This window comes from Engraulis encrasicolus, chromosome 1, assembly GCF_034702125.1.
Source record: "Engraulis encrasicolus isolate BLACKSEA-1 chromosome 1, IST_EnEncr_1.0, whole genome shotgun sequence".
Lineage (NCBI taxonomy): Eukaryota > Metazoa > Chordata > Actinopteri > Clupeiformes > Engraulidae > Engraulis > Engraulis encrasicolus.
In genome coordinates, this window is record NC_085857.1 from 52067720 (window position 1) to 52076003 (window position 8284).

The following is an 8284-nucleotide window of genomic DNA, read 5'->3' on the forward strand; positions in this document are numbered from 1 at the left end:
AACAACAACAACCACCACAACAACGACAACAACAATAGTGTTGCATTTTTAAGGTGTGCACCTGCTCTGCTTGTCGCCGCAGTCGGCCCGGGTCCGGTTAGCGTACGCCGGCTCCTCTGTGAGGTCGTTGGCGTCGCGCCGGGTGTGGAGGGTCCAGAAGGCCGTCTGCACCGTCAGGTTCGGGGGGAAGGTGTAGCTGCAGGTCATCTCCACAGACGAGCCCTGGACCGCACAGAGGTGGGGTGCGGAGTAGGTCACGCTCCATTCAGCACCTGACACCACACCTACAGGGGAAAAAAAACAGTATGTTCTTTTTGTTGTAAAAGTGTGTAGTTGTAGGCCAGAGGTAGCCGGGTTCCGCCTTTGGCTCAGCTACACCCAGGCCAGGAGCTTGTGCAAGTAGAATCTGATCCCGCTACAGCGGAATCTCCACCCACTTTGTCTGGAACCAATCAACTGAGCATTTCCAACCGTCCTGGGTAGAGGCGTATTCAAGGCAGTGACGTGGTTTAAGCGGAGACGTTCTATTGGGACTAAGAAATGTTTGGTTCAACCCCTTAAGACACGGCTTTATAAATTAGCTGTTACCAGAATGGCAATGACCAAGTCGTGAAGTATTACTAAAGGCCCTGTGAACTGTCATAGTAGTGTAGTACTATAGTAGTTAACTTTCAATGTCTATTACAGCGTGCCACAGGAGGTACGGCGTGCGTTAAGGGCCTACCGTTCGGCACAGCCCTCTACCAGTAACAAGCCGAGGGAGGCGGGTTAACCAGGCCATTTGGAAACACTAATCGTTATAGTCCAGGGGTCCGTTTCTCGATTTTTGTCATTGCTAAACGTCTTAAGACCGTCTTAAGACCGTCTTGCCGTTCCCTTGGATTTAGTGGTGAGTGTCGCTGTCGAGAGAGAGTTGAGTCGCTCTTACGAAGGACGTTGCTACCGTCGTTAGCAAAGGCGCTTTCGAGATACGGACCCCTGGTCAGACCAGAATCGCGGTACATGATCTGAAGTCTTTGAAAATCAGGCAAGAACAGAGGAGCCCTGGGCATCACAGGGCTGTGTGGGGTGGGCTGTAAAATTCATGGAAATGCAATACCCATACGTAGCTGTTTGGAGCTTATCATGTTGTAGCGAGCGAAGAAATAAGACATTTGAGCCTTTGGATCAGCATGATTAGGTAATGTACGATCTGCAAGGCCAAATTAACCTACAGGCTAGATATGGTCGCAGCCTGTGTGGGGGCTCCATTCACCGCCTAACTCAACAACTGCAGGAGATAAAAATACAGGAAATAAGCTCTACTGTGGCTGTAATGGTGGGGCACTGGGCTGCTACGCTGGCCTCCGGGTTCGATTCCGGCCTAGGTCATTTGCCAACCCTTCCCCATCTCTCTGTCCTGATTATCATAAATAAAGACCAAAAAAATATCTTTCATACAAAAAAAAACTGGGGGAAAATTTCCTCGTCAAATCTTGGACCCCACGTGTTTTGTTCCCTTTTGCTGGGGTAGTTTTGTCGATATTGGTAAAAGTAAACGTGTAAAAACATTTACTCACTGACAGGTTAGGGTTAGGGTGTGGGCACAGTTTAGCATTCTTTAGCTATTGTTAGGGTTAATATGAACGGAAGGGCTCCACAAGGGCCCAAAGATAAAAAGGTTGGGCTGTGTGTGTGTGCATGTGTGTGAGTGTGTGTTTGTGCCTGTGCCTATGCCTGCACTTACCGAGCAAAGTCAGAGGCAGAATGGCCAGACCAATGGAGAATTTATTGTGTTCCATCATCGATATATGAGAACTAAGAGATAATAGATCATATAAATTAATCAGAACAATAGTATACAATGAGTGCACAAGATAATAGAGCACTTTGACTGACCACAAGATAGAACTAACTTCTTACATCCTATAATTTATTACACGTTGCATACATACTATTAAACCATACAGTAGAAATAAATCCCAAAAACTCAATAGTGGTCATAATATTTTTAAATGTAATATTTGTTTTTAGTTAGAGTGGATCCTACCGTGTTGGTAGGTGCCGACAGTCCTTGTCGCTTCCCCGCGCTGAAATGGTGAAAAGGGAACTTTTCCTTGAACTCCTATGGCCAGTCACTGTCATCGTTACCATGGGTTACCATTGGTTAGTTACTAACTACGGGTTAACATGGGTTACCAGGCTGGAGAAAGCCTCCTCAGGAAAAAATGCTATACTTTTCTTAAAGTTCCATAATCGATCAAGATTTCATCAACTAATAGGCATATTTGTTTTCATGGATTGTCTTGGAATCGGACAATTAGATGTTTTAATGATGTTTTAATGTTTCAATGAAGACGGACAATAATGATAATATATCTTCTCTGGAAGCGTATTTCGCTGTGATTTTCGAGCCAACGTATCGCTACCCACCTCTGACCACTCGGTGAGTTTCATGTCCTTGCAACGAAAGTTTAATGCCATTTTATGATTGATTGCTTGAGTGCTTCATTGGAGTCAATGTAAAGGTGGGGGGGCTGCAGTCTTGAATACCCAAATGCTCCGTTCAGCACCAAATGTCAAAATTGTGATGAGAACATCTCTACTTCACCCCAGAAGTCACACAAACAAGGCTTAATGTCTAAAATAGCGAACTACCACTTTAAGCAAGACTGTCCGATAGGTGTGTGTGTGTGTGTGTGTGTGTGTGTGTGTGTGTGTGTGTGTGTGTGTGTGTGTGTGTGTGTGTGTGTGTGTGTGTGTGTGTGTGTGTGTGTGTGTGTGTGTGTGTGTGTGAGAGAGAGAGAGAGAACGTGTTTGTGTGTGTATGTGTGCGTGTGTGTGCGTATGCTGTTCCCCTTCCCCATTTTGACTACACCAGGTCAAAAACTGCATATCCTAAACTTACCCTGCCATTTCCAATCAGAAAGTGTACTTCAGGACTAACTATTTAATAAGGGATAAGTATACATGTTGTGGGATTAATACATTTTATTGAAAAGCAAGGTTATCTTTCACAAACATAAAAATAGAAAATGAAGACAGACAACAGTAAATTGGCCCGGGTTGTGACGCCGCAGACATTGCTAACACTTTCTAAGAACTTGGACTCTGAATTGGGGTCAAAAAGCAAACAATCTACCTCTGTAAAAATCACAAGCTTCCTCAAAGACCCTGCGTTGCCATTGTGGGGGAACCCCCTAAACGTTCTCTGGTGAATCTATAGTTCCTTAAAAGAACCCCAAAGTTCTCCAAAAGGTTCCTCACTGTTCCTCAGAACCCCTAAAGGCTCCTTCGAGAAACACCCTTAATTGCCACTGTGGTCGAACCCTGAGGAGTTCTTCCAAGAACTTTTATGTTCCTCAGGGAACTTTTAGGTTCCCCTATGAAAATACTCAGCGTTCTTTGCAGAACCTTCAAATGTTTCCAGTGGACAGTACATTACATTATGAGTACATTGCACTTTTATCCAAAGCAACTTACAGATATTTTAAGTATTTACAGGGTATTGGTTGGTTACAGTCCCTGGAGCCATGTGGGGTTTGGAGCCTTGCTGAGGGGCACTTCAGCCATGTGAGTGAGGTAGGGAGTGGAAGGGTGGTATTCGAACATGCAACCCTCTGATCTAAAGCCCATCTCCTTAATTATTAGGCCACTGATTCCTAGTACAGTACTAGAGCCCATAGATCATTAGAAATAGCTCAAACTGTTGGCATATAAATATGTGTACGTATTTAGCCTACACTTGGTAATGGTATGTACCTACTGCATGTGTATGCTTCTGGTATTAATAGCATTATCATTCACATTACGAAGAACAACAGGATAAAGTTAGTGGGTTAAATAATGTATGCTTGCTTATTCGTAAGGACAACTTTTGCAAGATATAAAAATGTATAAAAGAGAGAAAACAAAAAGTTACATTAAAGTTATATTGCGTTACACTTAGAAGACACTTTTATCCAAAGCCACTTACAATTACTTATAGGGTATTGGATACAGTCAATGGAGCATGGGGTTATGCGCCTTGCTCAAGGGCACCTCAGCAATGGAGTAAGGTAGGGAGTGGAAGGGTGGGATTTGAACCTGTAACCCTTTGATCTAAATCCTCATTAGACCACGGCTGCTCAGGTTAAAAAGATTTTTTTTAAAAAATGTTCTGCTGACGTACATTTGCAAATTGTGTGTGCGTGTGTGTGTGTGTGTGTGTATGTATGTGTGTGTGTGTGTCTGTGTGTGTGTGTGTGTGTGTGTGTGTGTGTGTGTGTGTGTGTGTGTGTGTGTGTGTGTGTGTGTGTGTGTGTGTGTGTGTGTGTGTGTGTGTGTGTGTGTGTGTGCTCCCATGCTGAGATCTCAGGGTCTGACATTTCTGTTTTTGCACACCTTGCTGTAGAGTGCGCTCAGCCTCTCACTTTCATTTCTGTAGAGCGGTAGAGACAAAAACAAAAACAACTTTAGACTTTTTAGTTTATTGAATTATAAAGATGGATAAAGAGCATGATATGAACAGTTGAATCATTTGATTGAGAAAAGGTATGAATGCTAATTACTAAGTAATTAATTACTGGTTTATGTATACATTGATTGATATAACATATGTAAACAACACGATAAATGTATAACTTATGTAAAAATGTATGTTAATGTATAATTTCTCTGAAGTCCATTTAGTCACACGGTTGTAATAACATCTCCTACCCACCTGGTGGCAGTAGTGGGCTGTGACAAATTGACGGCTGTATACTCTACATCTTCTTCTGTGTGCTGCTGTGGTGAGGGGTTGTCTCGCCTCAGGCTATTCCACTCCACTTTGGAGCAGGTGAAATGGACAGTGGCATAATGCATATCATCTGGATAGATAGATAGATAGATAGATAGATAGATAGATAGATAGATAGATAGATAGATAGATAGATAGATAGATAGATAGATAGATAGATAGATAGATAGATAGATAGATAGATAGATAGGCAAACAGGTCAGGCAAAGCGTGACTGGCTCGGCTGTTGGGACTGTACAAAACATCATGGAAGAAACTGAACCTTTTTGGCTTTTTATCCTTCAAATTTGAACCCAGCTAAACACAGTGACCTTCACATCACCTGGCTCTTCTGTATGACCTTCGGATCGGCCTTGAATTTGATCTTGCGCCTGACTTTGACCTTGAGTAGGGCCCGAGTTCATGATAGGACCTGAGACGTCTTCATACACGGTATCTGGGTCAGCCTGTGCAGCAAAATCAAAAAGGCAAAGTCTGGATTTGGTCAAATACAAATGTTAATCCGCCAAATGCAGGAATTTTAGTGTCCAATGAAATCATCAGAGTTTTTAAGAGAAAGATGTGTTACACACCTGCACACGATGACGCACTGATGAATACGCCCTCCTGTAACGTCAACAAAGAGGAAATGGGAAAAAAAAGAAAATACTGTACAAGAACAATGATGCCCATGGCCGACATTTTGGTTCAGGTGACCAATAAACAGTGATGGGCAAAATGGATTCACTAGTTAAAATTCAGTGCCTTATATTCTTAATGACTTGGTTTTACCTGCCCTATTCATTCAGGTGATTGGCTGGTTGAATGATCACCTGGTTGAATTGCGCAAGTAAAACAAGGTCATTTGGGATATGTGGCACAACAGTTTAACTAATGAATCCATAAATTGCCCTTACATCCTTGTATCCTTGGCCTGTACCTTACCAGATAGTTTTGTGTCGTTGTGACCAGCTGTAGATGAACTCCACTGTCAGGAGGAGAGCCACCAGTGTCACAACGCTGATAGCAACAGCACAAGTTGTCATTAGCCACAGAAAGACTGCTGAGATAGAATAAAACAGGTCTTAATTAGGGTTACACATGGCTGGGTGTTTTGATGAAAAATACATTTCCTTCCCTGTCTTTGTTCAACCACCATTGGTGAATCTACATACATAGGCTATCAAGAGCTAACATGAAAACTTAAGGGGGGGGGGGGGGGGGGGGGGGGTAGGTGGGCTAGGGTTAGGGTTGGGGGGGTTCAAAGGAGTCAGGGGGTGGGGTGCCGAACTAGGTTCTCATTACATTGCATGTATTGGGTCTGGGTCCCTTTTAGATTACTTTTTCCTACAAGTACGTCCAAAGTCAAAGTAAGCTAAATCTGGTGCCACACGGATGTCTAATTTTTATTTATTTTATCAGTGCATTCAGACTAACATTTCGACATGTGTCTACATGATGTAGACTACATCAGTCCTCCAAAGTAAACGTCATTATCCCAGAAGGGAAATTCAAGTGCGAATGAAGACGAGACTTAAAAACAGATAAATACTCACTGCGAAGCTTGGGGCGAACCAAGACGTCAACCTCCGCCGACCGTCTGACTCCATGTCTGTTTCTGGCCTCACAGAGGTATTGTCCCGAGTCCTCACTGTAGCTTATGTGTAAGATGTTGAGACTAAGTCCATATCCTACAGGCAGGCCAGGGGAGTCGGGAGCAGGTCTTCTATACCAGGTGTAGTTCCCCACAGGTGGGTTGGCATCACTGCTGCAGGTCAGAGTCACCGAACTGCCCTCACGTATCTCACCAGTCTGGCTGACTGATACGAACGTGTTCTTTGGAGGGTCTATAATGAGGACGACACATTTGAACTTTGAGATCAGAGACATTAAAAAGGTAAGTGTTAGATTACAAACTGTGTGTTTACATTGCATTGCATTACATTACCAGGGGTGATGAAAAATCCTGAGCCTGAACTTTTATACTTTTGATACTTCATAGTGACGTAACGTAGGCCTATTTTGACACATTATTCAAACATTTAATAGCCTGTGTATGACCATTATTCAAGTCTGATAGTAGAAGAAAAGCCTGAACCTGTAACACTTTCTGAGATAAGAATAACCAAATGGCTGATTATTATAAATGTTTTTATTTTTGCAAACTCTGTCAAGCCTGAAATCAGGCATGGAGCCTGAATACTATCGCCCCTGGATTACACTACACTACACTAAACTTAAGGCTCTTTTCCCTGTAAGTTTTCTGGTAGGCCTACAGCTTGACACAGCGCGATTCGGACACCACTTTTTGCTTTTCGATTGGGCACGACACAGCTCAATCAAAGAGCAAAAAGTGGTGGCCGAGAAAACCGGCAGTGGAAAAGAGGCATTAGTTGACAACTTTATCCAAAGTCACTTACAGTTATTATTTACCGTGTATTTTTTTACACTGTTAGTTGCCTTGCTCATGTCTTGCTACTTACACTCAACTTCCAGAGGAATCTGTGAGGAATTCTGCACACCGTGACGGTTCTTCGCTTGGCAAAAGTAATTTCCCCATTGTTCCGCTCGGATGCTAAGGATGCTGTAAGTCCTCTGATTTCCTGTTTTGAAAGGCCATGTGACAGGGCCATCGCTCATGTACCAGGTGTAGTTCTCCACAGGTGGATTGGAGTCACCGCTGCAGGTCAGAGTCACCGTGGCCCCCTCAAGTATATCACCGGAGGGGTGAACTAGCAGGGAGGTGTTTCTCGGACCGTCTGCAAGCCAGTAAGAGACAAATGAGAGGGTGACATAAAATGCATGTTGGGATAACAGCTTAAAAGGACTAAAGCTGCATTGGGATTTGAAAGTTGTCGGCTTTAATCCTGTACCATCAGTAAAAACTTGAGTGTCTCCTAGACCTAGGCATCTGATCCTACATTGCTTCAGGAACTGTAACCATTACCCTGCACCTAAATAACTGTTGCTAACAAATTTGGGTTTTGTGTTTGGTAAGTCTAATGTTTGTAGCCTAACTATGCTAGGCTTGTTTGTTACTGTTCTAAATATTACGCCACTGCATGCAAGTTTTAGTCTAAAACATTTGCCAGTATGTTGGTTTACAGTACACAGTGGCTCAAGATAACTCAGTTTTGTTGGTGATCTAAGCCTGCTTTTTGTCAGTAATACTCACACTGCACATCCAGATGTACTTTTGTAGATTTACGACTTCCATATTCGTTTTTGGCCTCACAGTAGTAGGAACCAGTGTGTTGTGTGCCGACAGAACTGATGCTGTAATTCTGCTTGGAATTTTCTATTGGGGCTCCTGCTCCACTCCTTTTGTGCCAGGTGTAGGTATCCACTGGTGGGTTGGCATCACTGATGCAGGTCAGAGTCACTGAATGGCCATCCAAAATGTCACCAGAAGGACTAACAGTGACAGAGGGCATCCTTGGAGGATCTTGGAGATATGGCAATTTTACAATAAAAAATAAAGTTAACGTTAAGTTTAACAAAGCTAAAAATGAATCCATGTGCACATGAATGTGAAATCGTAGATAC

At 43.1% G+C, this 8284-nt stretch overlaps 1 long non-coding RNA gene across 1 annotated transcript; it reads right to left on the reverse strand.

Moving 5' to 3' along the window:
- Positions 1–5100: 5100 nt before the first annotated feature.
- LOC134441126 (uncharacterized) lies at positions 5101–5776 on the reverse strand. The gene is made up of 3 exons (XR_010033103.1): positions 5684–5776; positions 5332–5365; positions 5101–5205 (listed from the first exon to the last, which is right to left on the reverse strand). It is a non-coding gene; the product is annotated as an uncharacterized LOC134441126 (long non-coding RNA).
- Between the last annotated feature and the right edge of the window lie 2508 nt (positions 5777–8284).